The following is an 18,751-nucleotide window of genomic DNA, read 5'->3' as shown; positions in this document are numbered from 1 at the left end:
TGAATACCACGTCTTAAGGGTTGCATGGTTTTTCAAAGGGTTTTCATAAAGCATAATGAGTCTTTCATGTTCAAATTTGATCCGAACGTCTAGATGGGTTGCATGTTAGATATACATTCTATGTTAGAGGTTCCAAGTAGAATATAAATTAGGAAAACCTAACCTTCAAAGTGGCATGTGTAGATCATAAGTAATTGGTAAAAGTTCATAGGATTGCTAGGTGATAGTGGAACCTTAGTCTTTTATAAATTGGTATTTAAGACTCTTTTCTTTTGTCATATTAGTTTTTAATTAAAATTCGTTTTTAATATTACCCAATTTCAGAATCTCTTTTCTCAATTTTTAACTCTAAGTATTTAATTAGGCATTGTTTCTACATAAATTATCCAAATAGTCATTGAGGAGAACGACCTTGCATGAGCATCTATACTACAACATCCTTGTATTCTTGCAAGTATTTCATATGATTTTGACCCTATTTGCATAGACGTTAAAAATCCTATCAGTCACATTATAAACATATGTTATAATATGTGTGTAGATGTGGAGCATATATATATAGATTTGATATTTCATGGAGTATATTTAGATTTGATAGTTCATGCATGGAGTTTGTAATTGTATTAATATTTGCTTTCATGGAAACATATTTGTGGTTGTATCGTATATATGTGCTGGGAAGTTCGCTGCTTTTAATTGGCATTGCCGTTATTTGACCAGCTTTCTATGCCCTTAACTCTTTCGTCACGATTCATGTTTTTCCTATTCTCTCTTTGAAATTGGCCACAACCAGTATGTCCGCTAGCTCTAGTGACTGATGCATGACTCAACTCTAAATTTAATACATCAATATTTGTATATCGTAGTTAGAAAACAGCCAGCTTGTTCGTGTACATAGTCACATATACGAACCTTCGCTAGGGAATTGGTGACCAAGAGCCACGCTTGGTTCATGTACATGGTCACATAAATTAAGCTTCTATATCTAGGAGATGACCTCAAAACTGATTTTCATCTTGTCATCATTTAATTATTTATTTGCACTGAGCAAGTGTGACATACATAGCCAAGATCATCGAGAGAAATTCTTACTTACAATCACCCTATATAGTCGTTGTATAGAGTTTGATGCAATCCTACATATTGTAAACTTTGTACGTATTGATTAATTGACGGAGTAATATTTCCATAGCCACTCAAGAGCATGATGTATAACTCAAAATCAATTTTTCAGTCATCATCATCTATTTATTTTCTTGTGTAAGCAAGTGAAGATTTAGATATAAAACAAGATCGTCGTGAAAAATTCTTACGTACAATTGCAGTATACAATTTTTTTCATCGTCAACTAGTCACACGAGTCACTCATGAGGCATGCGGCATACCTCAAAAGTCAAAACCAATTTTCCTGCATCATCATCTATTTATTATTTATTTGTGCCGAGCAAGTGACGACTGAAATACATACGAAGTCAAAATTTTCAAGAGAACTATTGTATACAGTTTTCTCATCAACACAAGATGACGAATTAATACAATGCGGGGTCGAGGGGTGGGTGGTGGCGGCGAGCTAATTTTTTAAGGAAAATTAGAGTAAATTGTGGTAATGATCCCTTAATTTTAATCAAATTGGAGCAATAATCCCTCAACTAAAAATCCATTACCATTAGTCCCTCAACTTATCAAAATGTGTAGCTATAGTCATTTTTATCAATTTTGTCAAAATAAGTTATGTTGGAATAACCATTTATATAATTAGGGTCCCCCAACTCATCAAAGTATGTAATTATGGTCATTTTCATCAACTACGTCAAAAATTTTGTCAAAACGAGTTATGTTGGAAAGATCATTGCTAAAATTAGGTTAAAGTTAAGAGACAATTTTTCTAGTTGAATTAAAGTTGAGGACCAATTGTAATGAATTTTTAGTTGAGGGACCATAACTGCACGTTTTGATAAGTTGAGGGACCAATGGTAATGAATTTTTAGTTGAGGGACCATTTCTCCAATTGAGTTAAAGTTAAGGGATCGTAACTACAATTTACTCAGGAAAATTAACGAAAAGTCTTCAAAAGTTTTAGTTTTAATAAAAAAAATGATAAATAAAGGTGTAAGTGAATAGTACCAGGAAAGGTAAAAATATGATTTTTCGTTAAAGTGAACAGCACTAAAAGTATTTCATTAAAACTTCCAATTTTTTTATAACGTACAGTGAATTATCGACACAGATATCCTAGTTCTATTCCAAATTTACACCTTTCCTCACCACTTTTTGTAGTCCCAAAAACCCTCCTTGTATGCCAATTTACTGCAAAACGCCCGGTAGTCATAAGGTAAATAAAGTTTAATCAAACACTTAACTCCAAGGCAAATGGGTGGTTGTTCCATGTGGATATCGAATGCCCCAATTAATATTTTTACCAATAAAGTTGATTTGGCAGCTATGGAGAAATAGCATAGATCTTTCTTTGCACATTCCCTGTCTCCATCGAAAATAGGTCGGTTATATAGAACTACCAAATGTGGCTCTTTGTATACACAACAAGAAAAAACCATCTACCACCGGACTTGTGTTTGGGCTTTTAAAGGTAGATTTTCCATCAATTTGTACTTTCATTGATAGTTTCCATCAATCTGTATTTTCATTGATACATTTATCTTCTCTCTCTCTCTGTCTCTGTCTCTGTCTCTCTCTCTCTCTCTCTCTCACAAACCTAGAATTCCTTCTCACCGCCGCTTACTCCTCCCTTTGATTGGGGTCAGCGGCAACCCCCTTGTTATGGATTTTCGCTCTTTTTTCTGTCTTCCTTTTCTAGTAGTTATGCCCATGGCCTGTTCTTCGGTCGCCTATGGCCGTCGGTTTGAGAGGTCAAGGCTAGTTTTCCGAGCATTTTTTGCCGCTCCCTGCGTTCATCGCTATTTCCCAGCGTTCTTCGCCGTTTTGGCTTCTTCAATCATTTTCCCTGCACTATTGTCCTCCTTTTTTAACCCCAAACACTTTTTCTCTTCCATCTTCTTCATTTACTCCTCATTTTCACATATCTACCATCCCTTCCACAACCTTTGCCCAAACCTAGGAGCAGCTCCCCTGTTTTGGTCTTCAAATCTAAACATTCTTTTCACGGCTCCACTCCCAACCGACATGCCGGAAAATCGGGGCCATGAGTGATGCGCTTTAGCCCAAAATGAGAGTGATTTAGATGCCCCTTTAGCCCTATCCCCTTCCCTTTTGTTTTGGTTCTGGTTCTACTTGTTGGGGCTTGTGTTAATGGTTATAATATGATGACTCTTCTTCGGTGTGGTGGTTTTTTGGTGGTGAAGTTTGGTTAGGAAGATCTTTTTGTTGCAGGTTGGAAAATTTTGTGATGCGATACATTCGTCGAATTCAACCTAGAGTTGGTTTTCTTAAAGTGGCTACGCTTGTAGTCACTGGCGAGGCGGTTGTGTCGAAGGCAGCAACATATTTCTGCCAGTGCGGGATACGATTTAAGGTTTTTTTTTTTTTTTTTTACTGGTCTGTGCTTTTGTTGTTTGGGCTTTGTGGTGAGTCGATTTTATATTATATATTTTATCCTATTCTTAGTATATTTTTATGAGATTTTGATGCTTTAATTTATATTTTAAATGTAGGACTTGCGCATCCATTTTAGGCTTAAAGTTATCAAACGGTGGAATTTTTTAGTAATTCCAAGTGGAATAGGTTCTTGAGTCTGTCAAGAAGATTGTGTCAGAAGTTTTAGAATTTTATCTCTAGGTATCTAATCGTGGTTAATTATCAGTTGTCCAGATTGCCTAGTTATTTGTGATTTTAACTTATCCTTTTGTTATTTTGTTTCCGAGTGTTTACAATACCTTATTTAGGTAGGATTATGAATAAGGGGCTGTTTATAAGCACCTAGGTAGCCATTAGGGGTTCTCTATGCACTACTTTGAGCATTCAGCTTAAAAAACTTTTGACGATTCAAGTTTATTTACAAGGTGTTTTCAAACCTTTTCTTCGTAATAATATTTTCTCTAGTTTATAATCATGATTATGTGCAACTAGTCCCCTTTTGCCAGGGCGAGGCCACGAGTCTTAGCCATGATTATGTGAAAAGAAACTACATATGGTGGTGATGTCACAGGTGATGACGTCATTTTTCTAATTTCAAAAAGAGAGTTGTGAACTCTGGGTTTTTAGAGCTTGGAATATTATTATGAAGTTAGCCATGCACACCATATGCACACCACATGCACATTATGAAAAAAAATTCACAAATTTTTGCAATTGGACACTTGAACTAGAAATTGTTCATCCTAGTTTTGTAGCACATCAAAACTTGAAATTTATTCCACAACCCATAGGCCCCAACATGAAACACAAACCCTAATTTAACTTCTAAGTATTAATTCATCTGGATTTTTGGGTTGGCTTAGATCTGTGAGCATATCATGTGCATGTCATGTACTTACAGTGAGCAAATCCTGAAAAATTCATCAACCAAAACACCAACATTTAATGACTGAGCTTTGTTCCCACCCTTGATGCGAGTCCAGTAGTGGTGGTCTCGAGCCTCAGTTGTTTGTTGTGTTGCCAGAAAAATGGCCGGAATGCTCGCGGTTTGCTTGAGTTTCGATTCCAACAATCGGGGATGAGATTCGTGACAAAACGAGGTGTTTTGGACTCGTGAGGACGAGATGAAATTGGTGATGGCTTCTATTTGGACGATGTTAGTCGGGATGACAGTGCACCATGTGTGCATAGTGAGAAGGAGAGAGTGCATGAGGAAGGAAGTGAGAGAAGAGAGAGAGGAAAGGAAAGAGAGAGTAGAGAGATAGAGAAATTAGAAAACAGGAGCAAATAACCCATTTATATACAAGGGCAATTAAGTCATTTCAAGGTGTAGGAAAATCCTATCTCTATCCGATTTTTGTGCATGGTGTGTGCATGTTGTGTGCATGTTGTGTGCATATTTGAAATGTCTTATTTCTATCCCAAGATTAAGAAACTGTCCTATTTCTGGGTATTTTCCATGATATTATCATGCATGTTTTGAATTATTAATTAGCGTGTTTGAAACTATCTAATTGTCTTATTGATTTGCGACCATTACGATGTTTAGACAAGTAATTTGATGCAATTTTTTGTGAAACATCACCCTGAAATTAAGGAGGGCTTTTTGTGATTGGTAATTGTAATTTCACTTAAGGCAAACATCATGCTTTTAAAGGTTGCATGGTTTTTCAAAAAAAAAAAAAAAAATCATAAAGTTTAACGAGTCTTGCATGTTTATATTTGATTTGATAGACGGATTGTATGTTACTAGTACAACAACATACTAGCGCGACAGAGCAAATTACGTTGCGCAAGGTCCGTTTGCGCAACATTGACAACGAAGCGTCGCGCAAGGATATTTTGTGCGACGCGGTATATGCATTGCGCAAGTTTTTGGCGCCAAACCAAGACTTCCACCGCCCTTTTTCCCAACCTTGCGCTACGAAGGTGTGAATTCGTCGCACAAAACTGTTTTGCGCAACGAAGGTGTATGTTTGTCGCGCAAAACTGTTTTGCGCGATGGCAGTCTTCGTCGTCCAAAGTGAAAATAGAAATTCCACTTCTTTTCTTTCCGTGTTGTATTCTAACACAAGTCAAAAGCCAAAGCATGGAGACATTAGGGTTATTCTTCCATTTTTTATATATGATTGTATTGAAATTTTGGTTAATATTACTCAATATATTGAAAATTTTGATCTTTTTTGTTTGTTTGCGAATGACTAGTTACCTGCTGGGATCAAAATATGCGAAAATTAAATCCATGATTAACAAAGTGATAGATGTGTTCATTCTTTGTTCTATGAAAGTTGGGGCTTGTCAAGCCTTTCAATTTCTTAATGTGAGTTGGAGGGTTATTCATGATTCAAAAAATGTGAAAAACTGTGGAGAATTTTAGTTGGAAGTTGTTCAGTGTGATATAACTCCTTTCGGAGACATATGAAGTTCTTCGTTCGACATTACATTATTTCGAATTCTGAAAGGGAATTCTATGTAATTGGTATGTTTTCTTCTTAAACACATTTAATTCTTAAAGCAACTTGTGAGTGTGAATGGTGTTTATACAATCAGGATTCATGTGGTTGCTAGTATACTGAAGTGTGTGCATCGGTCTTTGTGGAGACAACCATTGATAATTATAGAGTTGTGCATTGATGGCATTGACAGATTGTCACTTCTATGTGTTGTAATCTTGGTTAGGTTTAGAATCAGTCCTAGTGGGATTATGTGCAATGTTCATGCATTGTAATTGCCAACTAGAAGAAACTGAAATGTATTTTTTTCCTCCGTTTAGTAGGATCTGAATGCATGATTTAGCGTTTGAGCTGAAAGTAGGGTATTTATACTTTCAACAAACACTTAGAGTTTATTTATACTTTCATTAAGTATAACATAAGGTTTGTGGTATCCACTAGTGTAAATATTTTAAATTGAAGATCGAGTTTATTCTTTGATTTCATATAGGGTCAAGGAGTGTAGCTATAAAAAATCATTAAAATCAGAGTTAAAATAACCGTTAAATCGTGATTTTTCATTTATAACCATCGAAAAGTTTTGTCCCGTTCTTGATCTCTGAATGTTTGATTTTTGCAATTTTTGGTGTATGTGATGTGAGAATTTCTTGACACACAAATTAAACCCTCTTTTTGACAATTGTAGTATAGATGTAAGTAGGGTATCGTTCTAGGCCGGGGATTAGGAGGGATTGCTAATCTATTAAAAATATTAAATAAGACTCAAGGACACAAAACTAGGCTAAAAACTCTAATAACTCGAAACACACTTAGAATGACTCAAAATAATGAAAACAATCAAATTAGACACTAGGAACTGAAATGGACGGAAATTGAATTAAAAAAACTAACAACAATGAAAACTAACTAAATAATATAATTTAATAATGGGGGGGGTTTGGTTTTGACGAGAAGTAAATTAAACTTAAATAAATTACAGAATTGTCAAAAGCATGAAATTAAGGTGAAAGGATAGGTGACGGACTAGCTAGAGGGTTCTTCTCCACACATGACACATGTGCAACCTAAATTGATTTTCAGTTGTTCTTTCAATAAATTGTGAATCTCAATGCCCCAAATTAACTAGATCGACCAATTAATTCTCAGATTTCCCTAGATTCATTGAATTGAATGGGATACGCATTACAACCAAATTATTCTTATCAAGGACCCTAACTATGGAATACGCATGATAGAGACACATATCAAAGATCATTAAGTTTAATGGAAATCATAAGCATTGACGAGGCATTCATAACTATGGGATACGCATGTTACTCTTGCCAAGGATTTACTTAACACAATCGTGACTAGCGACTTTTACTAATTATGAATATAAGTTAATAACGATTAGGTGAAATTCCCTTATATTCTAGCATCAAATTCATGCATGTAAATTAAGTATGCATTCTTAATCGACATACAAAAATAAGTTATCAATCAAGCAGTTAAGCAAATTAAATCACAACTCAGAAATCACAACTGAAGGTAATCAATTCATATTACAAACATATTCATGGCTTTGAATTAACCTCTAGCCAAAATAAATTTAGTTACACATAATTCTTAAATTAAACAAAAAGTTAAACATGAGTTTGAGAAGATAAAACCAAGAAAAATGAAGTGAAACTTTTTCTCCCTGCTCTCTGCCGTTGTCTCTGTCCTCCTCCCAGTCCGTGCTGCTCTCCCCTCACTGCTCCGCGCAAGCTTTCTGTTTTTCAAGGCTGCAAGGGCAGCCTTTTCTTCTCTGACCTCTCGCCCCGCAGTCCCGTACTCTCTCCTTTCTCCAGCTGCCCAGGGCAGCTTTCCTTCTCCCACTTCTCTTGGCTGTCCTGTCAGCCTTCTCTCTTTCTCTCTTTCTCTCTACATTTTTCTTTCTATTTTTTCTGCTCTCCCTGGTTTTTTTGTGCTTCTCTGCCCTCCCTGTCTTTATTCTTTTTTTCCGCACTCCCCCGTGCTCTTTCTCCACTCTGGTTTATATTCCATCTTTTATTTTCTTATTCTTTCCACCAGCCTTTGTCTCACCTGATCTGCGCTCTTCTCTGTCTCCCCCACTCTTCTCCACTCTTTTATTCTTCCACTAGCGGTCCGTGTTGCTCTCTCCACTCTGTTCTTCTATTTTTTTCTTTTGCTTCATTTTCCTTTCCGTCCCATTTTCTATGAAAACAATGCTAACACAAAATTAATTGTACATTAATACAAGGTAAGGTAAAATGCCACAATTTTAACACAAAAACATCACAAAGACTTTAGAAATGGATGGTAAAAATGCATGAAATATATGAGTGATCAAATACCCCCAAACTTACATTTTTGCTAGTCCTCGAGCAAAACAAAGAAAATATGAAAAAGTAATAACATGAAAAACATTAGCTTCCCTCTATGTGACCCTCTTAGAATTTCATTCAAGAAAACAAATCATCAAGAACCATAGCTAGCATCAAGGAACTAATCCAAGTTCATCTTCCTTATTCAAATATTAGCAGTAATCTTTGAATCATCCTTGAAGTGTAGTGTGTGAGATAGCCATGCTAATGCAATTTCAAGTTTTTATTTTTAAAATCATCATATGCAAACTAGCGACCTTCTCACGGGATATGCACTCAATCACACATGTGTTTAGTTTTAATGTGTTTCGCTCAAAGAATCAAATGTGAAATTTCTACCATAAGCTTGCATAAAGATCTCATCTCCACAATCATAATTGCAAAACTTAAATCAAGAGGACTTTTATTGGATGTAATGAGGTTTAGGGAGAGGGTTATTGAAATGAAAGAATAGGAAAACACAAGTTCCAAGCTACATTGCAAGCAATTCTTTTCTTTAGATTTATAAGAACTCAATATTTCCAACGATTCTTTTAGCACCTCCAACCACACCCTTAAACTGAAACTTTAAAAACTTTTTATTTTCTTTGTATACAATCTTTCTTTTTCTTTTTCTTTTCTTCTCTTTTCTCTTTTTTTTTTTTTTTTTTTTTTTTTTTTTTTTTAAATACAAACATGAAATACCCCCGCACTTATTCTTTTGCCAAACACCTTCAAAGTACTTCATAAACGTTTCTCATAAGACAATCTCGCATTGCTCGCTTGGAAAGGGTAAGGAAAAATGTTTCAGGTATACGGGTAGACATATCTGGTGATAAGAAATAAAAGGCTCAACATACACGGCTCAAATTGGCAATCTAATGATATCATTTTTCTTTGGGAAACATGGTTATTTGGGCCATAGTGGTAAACCTAATGCCTCTATCATTTCCAAGTTCATGCAATCAATGACAAACATTTCGAAAGATCGTTACGCAAGTTCTAGAGATGTATCTCACATAAGTTCATCACACATGAAAGAATAGGATTGTATGAAAAATGCACACACTTTCAATCGGCTCAAAAACTCACATAGGATGTATATGGTCACTAAATTCACATATGAAGCTTTAAGTCATACTTTAGTTTCACATTAACAAGGCTATGTGCATTTGGTTTTTCAAAGATGGTCAAACATGTACAAAACTAACAAGAGAATTAGGAATTTCACAAAACACATGTTAACTAAGTTCTTGATGATCATGGTTCAAATTTGATCCAATTATATCATTGGGTCGGGAAACTAACAAAAATCTAATTCATAACAATAAGGGAAACAAGACAATATTTTTGGATTTTTAAATTTTCCGATTTTTTAAAATTTTTTTTTTTAAAAGAAAACAAAACTAATTAAGAAAACAAAAAGCAACAACATGGAAACAAATGAAACCCGTTCGTAGTTGAAGGTACAAAAGATTTCAATTTGGTCATTTTTTATACTCTTTACCCCCAAACTTAAACTGGACATTGTCCCCAATGTCAGAAAACACTATAATGCAAATAAAAATAAAATAAATAAATAATAAGAAACAAAATAAAGCAATTGGACTGAAAACTTCCCTAGTTTGCAGTAAAACCAAGCGATGACCCCCCCAAGCTAAAATTCTGCAATCAACTTCAAGGGTGGAAATAACCAAAAATTCCTGCAAAGAAAAGAAATAATTCAGTTAAGTAACGCAAGAAAATGTAAAAAAATTGCAAACGAAAAATTGAAAATCACGATAAAAGACAATGAATAGAACTAATAAGTGATCATTGGTCGTGCTTGTTGACTTTCCACAGCTTTCCTTTTGAACTGGGTGACACTTAGCTTTTTACTTGCAAGTGATGATTTGATGATATTGTACGGCGAAGCTTTGCTCTTTGGTGATGTTGCAGTTCCTTATTTATTCTCCAAGCAGATGTGGCAGCTTCTCTAGTTCTTCATCTCAGACTCCTTCTGCTGGGTTGATTGTGCAAACTGCATTCTTCTCTGCTTGTTTCTTCTGCACGTTGTCTCCACATGCTGCTGGTATCATTTTCGCTTGCCTTATCTGTTCTTCAGGTAGATGTGGCAGCTTCTTTGGAAGTACATAAGCAGTGGAAGACGAGTACTCGAGAGCAATTTCTCCATGTCCTGCAGGTTAGAACAAAGACAAGGAAAAGGACATGGAGAATGCATGATATGAGATACTCTTGCTTTCAACCTTCATGATATGAAATACTTTTGCTTTGGATGGGTTGTTTGCAGAGGTACCCCAAGGAATAAGGAAAACAGAGTAACTCGAAAGGTTTCTTTAGGAATACATTCTCGGAGATGAAGAAGTGCTGAGAGGGTGTGCCTTTGCTGTGGAAGGCGAAGGTAAATACTTATAGGACTTTTCTTCACAACCGGAACTATTCTCTCACTCATTGTCGACAGCCGGTGGATGGATGAATAGTACAAATTACGCGCTTTCTGACAAAGCTGCCGGTAATTTCCGCAAAGCTGCCAGTTGCATGTGACGAGTGACGACACGTCTGGACAAATTGATCTTTTGAAATCCGGGGTTCGGCTCGTGGTTTCTGAGCAAGCCCAAATTTTAAGAAATGAAACGCCTCTTTTGAGAAAAGAATCTGACTTTTGAGAAAGGAGCCCCGACTCTTCGATTTGCGAGAGGACGCTTCTCTGAGGAGCGCCTCTTTGATTTCTTCTTTTTATAGAGGCGTTAATTTTGTTCCACAACACACTTGAGCTCCCTCCTGTAAACACTCCCTTCTTGCACTTCCAAAATCTTAATCAGTCCGACTCTCTTCTTTCTTCACCACCTCTGAAAAATGTCTGGCCCTTCCGATCGTCGTTTTGACTTGAACATTGGTGAAGAGGCAGCTCCGCCTTCACCAGACAACATATGGCGCCCATCCTTCATATCCCCTACCGGTCCCCTCACCGTTGGGGATTCGGTGATGAAAAATGACATGACCGCTGCGGTGGTGGCCCGGAACCTTGTCACCCCCAAAGATAACAGACTGCTCGCTAGACGGTCTGATGAATTGGCGGTTAAGGAATCTCTGGCTCTTAGCGTGCAGTGTGCTGGTTCTGTGTCCAACATGGCCCAACGCCTATTTGCTCGAACCCGTCACGTTGAATCGTTGGTGGCTGAAATACAGAGTCTCAAAGAGGAAATTAGAGGACTCAAGCATGAAAATAAACAATTGCACAAGCTTGCACACAATTATGCCACAAACATGAAGAGGAAAATTGACCAGTTGCAGGAAAATGATGGTCAGATTTTACTTGATCACCGGAGGTTTGTGGGTTTGTTCCAACCACATCTGCCTTCGTCTTCTGGGGCGGCACCGCGTAGTGAAACTCCAACTGATCAACCTCCGATACCTCCTCCTTCCGTGGCCTCGCCGACTGCTGAAGCTCCGCCGACTACTGAAGCACCACCTGACCAATGAATGCTATTAGTTTACACATCATTGTAAAATATTTTACTTTTATGTTTTTTTTTTTTTTTTTTTTTTTAGGTGTGTTTTGTTTTTTTTTTTTTTAAATCAATGTAAAATATGTAAATCAATGTAAAAAGACTTTGTTTAACCTTCCCCCACACTTAAACTAAATAACATGAACTCACAGAAATCAACCAAATAACACAACTAACTAAACAAAACAAAATGAAAGCAGTAAAGATAAAGGTGTAAGAATGCAAATCTGATTTGGTTAGCGATTCCAAAGTCTCCCTTCGTTGAATGCTTGGGTTGCCTCCCAAGAAGCGCTTGATTTAACGTCTTTAGCCGGACGAATCTTTCCTTTAAACTCCACTCGGCTCCAAAGCATGGAATTTATCTTTTAATGGGAGGTGATACTTGAAATGATTCGGCAATGGTTTAAATTCAAGAGTGGGTGCCTGAATCATCAAAATCAGAAACATGTTAGTATAAATTAAAATTGAAATTGGAGAAGATGGCTTACTTTCTTTTTCCGACACAAACTCAATGACAAACACCACATCTTTGAACATTTCCGGGACTTTGAACTGGGCCAGGTTTACTATGATGGTTGTGGCTTGTCCCGTGTCATCAAACTCAACTGCTTTGGGCTTGATTGTCTCATGCACAACCTCTTGAATGTATTCTTGATATGCTTCAACCACTTCATTCTCTTGAATCCCTTTTCTTGGTGTGCAAGGTTCTTTGAACGTTTCAATACCATCGGAAACTTGTTTTGGTGCACCAAGAATTGGGATATCACTTTGCACCTTTGGAAGAGCTTCCACAATGTCTTTTTCACTCTCTTTGATATTTGGAATCAAAAACCTGCAAGGACAAAGGACATTCGGTGGAATAATGTTAGAATGAAGTGAATTTAGAACTTCCTCACCTGAGTTGGATGACATAGGGATTTGAGGAGCTTGCAGCAAGAATTCTTCTAAACTGCCCAAGTCGTCCTCCTCCTCTTCTGCTTGAAGCAGCAATTCATCCATGTTCGGGCTGTGTTTGGATGGTTCTGGGACAGCTTCATCCTTCATGTCACCTTCCAAAGTGATGGCTTCATCGATTTCACTTTCTGCCTTTGAATTTGCAATGTTTGAGTTGGAAAGTTCACTTTGATCTCGAATCTGTGCCATGAATTCCACAATCTGCCCAACTTGCATATCCAATTCGTCCAATCTTTTGACTCGGTCTTGCATCTCCTGGTTTTGATTTTCTACTCCCTGATTCAAAGAGGTGAGTAACTTATTAAGTGTATCATTATCCAAGGATGTACCTGAATTGAATTGGGTTGATTGTTGTGGTGTCTGTGACGGTTCATATGGCCACTGATAGAACTCTTCTGATGGCGGCAATTGTTCTTCTTTTTGTAAACCCTGCGCCACAAAAATTAGTCCTTCAAGAATTTCATTATAATTCATGGGCATACTTTGATTTGATTGGAATTGTTGTGGGGAATGCTGTGGTGGCTGCATAGGTCTTGAATATAACTCGTCTTGCTGCCAATATCCACCTTGTTGAATTTGTTGAGGTTCATCCCACATATAATCTGAATTACCTCTCCAATCTGAATTGTAAGCGTTGGAAAATATGTTGCCCCTTGATTGGTTATGGCCTTGATATCCCCAAACATCTTCATTTGCATAAAATTGAGGACTTTGATAACCTTGCCCATAGGGCACATCAAATGTAGGGACACTTGGCATTGTGGTCCGTTCGGCATTATGAGTCAATTGAGCAGTGAGCTGTGCCAATTGAGCTTGAATGGTCACAAGTGCCATGTCTCGCTCCATTTGTACCTAAAATCAAAGAAAGAAAAATAAATCAAATATCAAAAGTAAAATACACAAACACCAATATAAACATAAACAAAAACAAAAATAAAGGGATTAGCAAAGTTGCTAATCCCCGGCAACGGCGCCAAAATTTGATGTGAGAATTTCTTGACACACAAATTAAACCCTCTTTTTGACAATTGTAGTATAGATGTAAGTAGGGTATCGTTCTAGGCCGGGGATTAGGAGGGATTGCTAATCTATTAAAAATATTAAATAAGACTCAAGGACACAAAACTAGGCTAAAAACTCTAATAACTCGAAACACACTTAGAATGACTCAAAATAATGAAAACAATCAAATTAGACACTAGGAACTGAAATGGACGGAAATTGAATTAAAAAAACTAACAACAATGAAAACTAACTAAATAATATAATTTAATAATGGGGGGGGGTTTGGTTTTGACGAGAAGTAAATTAAACTTAAATAAATTACAGAATTGTCAAAAGCATGAAATTAAGGTGAAAGGATAGGTGACGGACTAGCTAGAGGGTTCTTCTCCACACATGACACATGTGCAACCTAAATTGATTTTCAGTTGTTCTTTCAATAAATTGTGAATCTCAATGCCCCAAATTAACTAGATCGACCAATTAATTCTCAGATTTCCCTAGATTCATTGAATTGAATGGGATACGCATTACAACCAAATTATTCTTATCAAGGACCCTAACTATGGAATACGCATGATAGAGACACATATCAAAGATCATTAAGTTTAATGGAAATCATAAGCATTGACGAGGCATTCATAACTATGGGATACGCATGTTACTCTTGCCAAGGATTTACTTAACACAATCGTGACTAGCGACTTTTACTAGATCTAAATATATGAGTGATCACTCATATATTTCATGCATTTTTACCATCCATTTCTAAAGTCTTTGTGATGTTTTTGTGTTAAAATTGTGGCATTTTACCTTACCTTGTATTAATGTACAATTAATTTTGTGTTAGCATTGTTTTCATAGAAAATGGGACGGAAAGGAAAATGAAGCAAAAGAAAAAAAATAGAAGAACAGAGTGGAGAGAGCAACACGGACCGCTAGTGGAAGAATAAAAGAGTGGAGAAGAGTGGGGAAGACAGAGAATAGCGCAGATCAGGAGAGACAAAGGCTGGTGGAAAGAATAAGAAAATAAAAGATGGAATATAAACCAGAGTGGAGAAAGAGCACGGGGGAGTGCGGAAAAAAAGAATAAAGACAGGGAGGGCAGAGAAGCACAAAAAAACCAGGGAGAGCAGAAAAAATAGAAAGAAAAATGTAGAGAGAAAGAGAGAAAGAGAGAAGGCTGACAGGACAGCCAAGAGAAGTGGGAGAAGGAAAGCTGCCCTGGGCAGCTGGAGAAAGGAGAGAGTACGGGACTGCGGGGCGAGAGGTCAGAGAAGAAAAGGCTGCCCTTGCAGCCTTGAAAAACAGAAAGCTTGCGCGGAGCAGTGAGGGGAGAGCAGCACGGACTGGGAGGAGGACAGAGACAACGGCAGAGAGCAGGGAGAAAAAGTTTCACTCCATTTTTCTTGGTTTTATCTTCTCAAACTCATGTTTAACTTTTTGTTTAATTTAAGAATTATGTGTAACTAAATTTATTTTGGCTAGAGGTTAATTCAAAGCCATGAATATGTTTGTAATATGAATTGATTACCTTCAGTTGTGATTTATGAGTTGTGATTTAATTTGCTTAACTGCTTGATTGATAACTTATTTTTGTATGTCGATTAAGAATGCATACTTAATTTACATGCATGAATTTGATGCTAGAATATAAGGGAATTTCACCTAATCGTTATTAACTTATATTCATAAGTAGTAAAAGTCGCTAGTCACGATTGTGTTAAGTAAATCCTTGGCAAGAGTAACATGCGTATCCCATAGTTATGAATGCCTCGTCAATGCTTATGATTTCCATTAAACTTAATGATCTTTGATATGTGTCTCTATCATGCGTATTCCATAGTTAGGGTCCTTGATAAGAATAATTTGGTTGTAATGCGTATCCCATTCAATTCAATGAATCTAGGGAAATCTGAGAATTAATTGGTCGATCTAGTTAATTTGGGGCATTGAGATTCACAATTTATTGAAAGAACAACTGAAAATCAATTTAGGTTGCACATGTGTCATGTGTGGAGAAGAACCCTCTAGCTAGTCCGTCACCTATCCTTTCACCTATCCTTTCACCTTAATTAGGGTTTTATTTGGAGAGTGTTGCAGGAATTTGTTGTTAATTTAAGTGTAATTTACATTTTTGTGCAAATATTAGATCTAAATATATAATCAGTAAGCTAAAATCATTTGATTCTTTATACTTGTATGCTGTCGAACATTGCAGATTAGCGGGCAATCCTGCCTTAGGTCGATGTTTTTCAAATTCTGATGTACCTTGTGTAATTAGATTTCAATTAGAAAAACACTTGGGGTGGTTTTGGTAATCTGAGTGAGTTGGGATTTGGTAAAGTTGGCTGGGATTTGGTAATCTGAGTGAGTTGGGTGGTTTTGGGGGGTTTTTGGGATGAGTGAGTTGGGGTGGCTTTGGGGGGTTTTTTCTTGGCAAGTGTGAGCTCTCTCTCTCTCTCTCTCTCTCTCTCTCTCTCTCTCTCTCTCTCTCTCTCTCTCTTTCTCTCTCTCTCTAGGTCTGCTGTATTAGGTCTTTTCTCTCAACCATACATGTTTACTCCTTTAACTTGTTTCTGAAGTGAGATTTCAATAAAAAAATAATGTTTTCTAAGAAAATAATTCAAGTGTTTTGGGTTGTTGCTACTACTTACTGTTTGATTTATTAGCGTTAAGAACTGAATGAGATCTATTAATTTGTGCTCAATTTCGAGGTCCCGGTTGTTTTAATTGATTTCGACACGTAGAGAGTCAGGTGATTGATTGCATTGTGAATATCTAGTGACCTTTTGTGTTGTCTTATGGAATCTTGATTAAGCATAATTTTTTTTCCAACACAAAACGAACTTATTTGCGTATCTGTGAAGTTTGGTTGGGTGCTACTTGTCTGGTCCTTTATAAATGAACATTGGATTTCTTTTTTACAGACAAGGATGTGGGTTTAGTTGAATTGCGTCTAACAACTTATTTACATGTGTAGAATCATTTGTTGCTTCCTAAATGCTGGTTTGGTTGAAATGTTGATTCGAGTGCTTGTTATCGTTAACAAACTTCCATGTGTATATAGTCGGGATCCAGTTTTCCGGTCTCGTTAGATTGTTTTGGACGGAAGAATTTCTATGTAGAGTATGGAATGGCACTTAAGTTGATAAATTTAATTTCAAAATGTGGTTTCCTATCTTTCTATTGCTAAGAAATATAAATGTGTACCATAGTATTAAGTATCATAGTAACATGAAGATATATCTTCTGTCATATGCAAATATCTTCCGTGCCTATATCTATGAATTATATATATTTTTATGTTTTGATAATAAGGAAAACAGGAGAGGTCAGAGCCCTGAAGGAGGAAGTGACAACCCTAAAAGGTCAACTTAAGGCCCAGTGCGAGCAGATGAGTATGATTGTACGGGCCTTACAGATGTCCGGCCTCCAAATCCCAATGCCAACACCTGATCTTTCTCCACCTTTGACCTCCCAGCCACTTCGCCCAAGTAGTTTTGCACGACATAGGGACATGTGTTGCGCAAAGACACTTTGCGCAGCATAGGTTACTTCTTCGTCACACAAACCTTGCTTTCATTGCCTTGGCGCTATGGTTGGCGCATGATGAAGGTTTCGTTGGGCTAATTTTTAGGTAACGTTTTTTGAATTTGCATGATGAAGGTACCTGCGTCGTGCAAACTGTTTTTTGTACTAGTGGGGTATACGTTCCCGCTTGAACATCACGAGGAGAATATGTATAAGGAAAACTTAACCTTCAAAATATGCGTGCATAAATCATAATTAATTGGAAGAACTACATAAGATTGTTAAAGCGACGGAAAAACCTATTACCTTTCACATTTTGACTTTTTCTCCAAAAACTATTTCTTTTTCTTCTTTGTTGCCTAGTTTTACAAAAACCCAACTTCATTTATTTTAGTTTTCTTGTTTTATCTTTTAAATTTCAGAATTTCAAATACCTTTTTTAACTTTTTGTTCAATAATTATTAAGAAATTGTTTTTAATAGATCATTTAGTGAACAATTGGCAAATTAAGATTTAAGGGGCACGAGACAACTGTTAACTTTGAAGATTGAGTCGGTGAAGAACAATTACAATAAGAGAGAGGCAGCGGGAAACTTAGAGAGAGAAATGTAAAGGTGTATTATGTTTTTCAGATTACATTGATGAGTTGTACAAAAGGGATTATATAGTAGTTATACAATGACAATTACATAACTACCCTTAACCACCTTTAACTAACTAAACCAATACAAACATGAAAAGTGTATGTATATAGCTATTACCCTCCCCTCAAATGAGGCTAGAAACACTCCTGCTGAGTTTGAAATCATGCAATGAGAAATCAAGAAGTATAGTGGCATTTAGACTTCATAAGGCTGGATCAATAGTGGAAGAACTGGTAACCGAGGATGATGAAAACTGAGCACCATAACCCAAATTAAAAGCATGACAATGCTTAACAAACACTGGACTATGCAACCCTTTAGTAAACAAATCGGCAATCTGGTCATCTGTGGAAATGTAGTTATCTTGAAGATCTCTTTTCTAAACTTTTTCTCTAACAAAGTGGTAATTGGTGTCTAGATGTTTAATCTTGGAGTGAAACACCGGATTTGAACAAATCGCAAATGCAGAAATATTATCACACTGCAAGGAAGGGGGAGAAGTCAAAACTTGATGAATGTCTTTAAGAAGTGATCTGATCCAAAACATATCAGCTGCACAATGAGCCAAAGCTTTATACTCTCATTCAATAGAGCTTATGGACACAATTGTTTGTTTCTTAGATTGCCACGATATCAGATTTACTCCTGTTTATACTGTATTTAGGGCCTCGTATTTAGACCTCGTATAAATACTCAAGGGACTTAAATGTAATTATGTGATAAAGGAAGGGGCAAATATGTAATAAGTGAGGAGTCCT

The 18,751-nt window shown here is 36.6% G+C and overlaps 1 long non-coding RNA gene across 1 annotated transcript; it reads left to right on the top strand.

The window, feature by feature from the left end:
- Positions 1 to 2,531: 2,531 nt before the first annotated feature.
- Positions 2,532 to 18,468, top strand: LOC126626482 (uncharacterized). Its single transcript, XR_007624704.1, has 3 exons — positions 2,532 to 3,490; positions 17,145 to 17,455; positions 18,412 to 18,468. It is a non-coding gene; the product is annotated as an uncharacterized LOC126626482 (long non-coding RNA).
- Positions 18,469 to 18,751: the final 283 nt, after the last annotated feature.

Source organism: Malus sylvestris, chromosome 6 (genome assembly GCF_916048215.2).
Source record: "Malus sylvestris chromosome 6, drMalSylv7.2, whole genome shotgun sequence".
Taxonomy (NCBI): domain Eukaryota; kingdom Viridiplantae; phylum Streptophyta; class Magnoliopsida; order Rosales; family Rosaceae; genus Malus; species Malus sylvestris.
The sequence above is the reverse complement of the archived record's forward strand: the minus strand, read 5'-3'. Positions and strand labels throughout refer to the sequence as shown.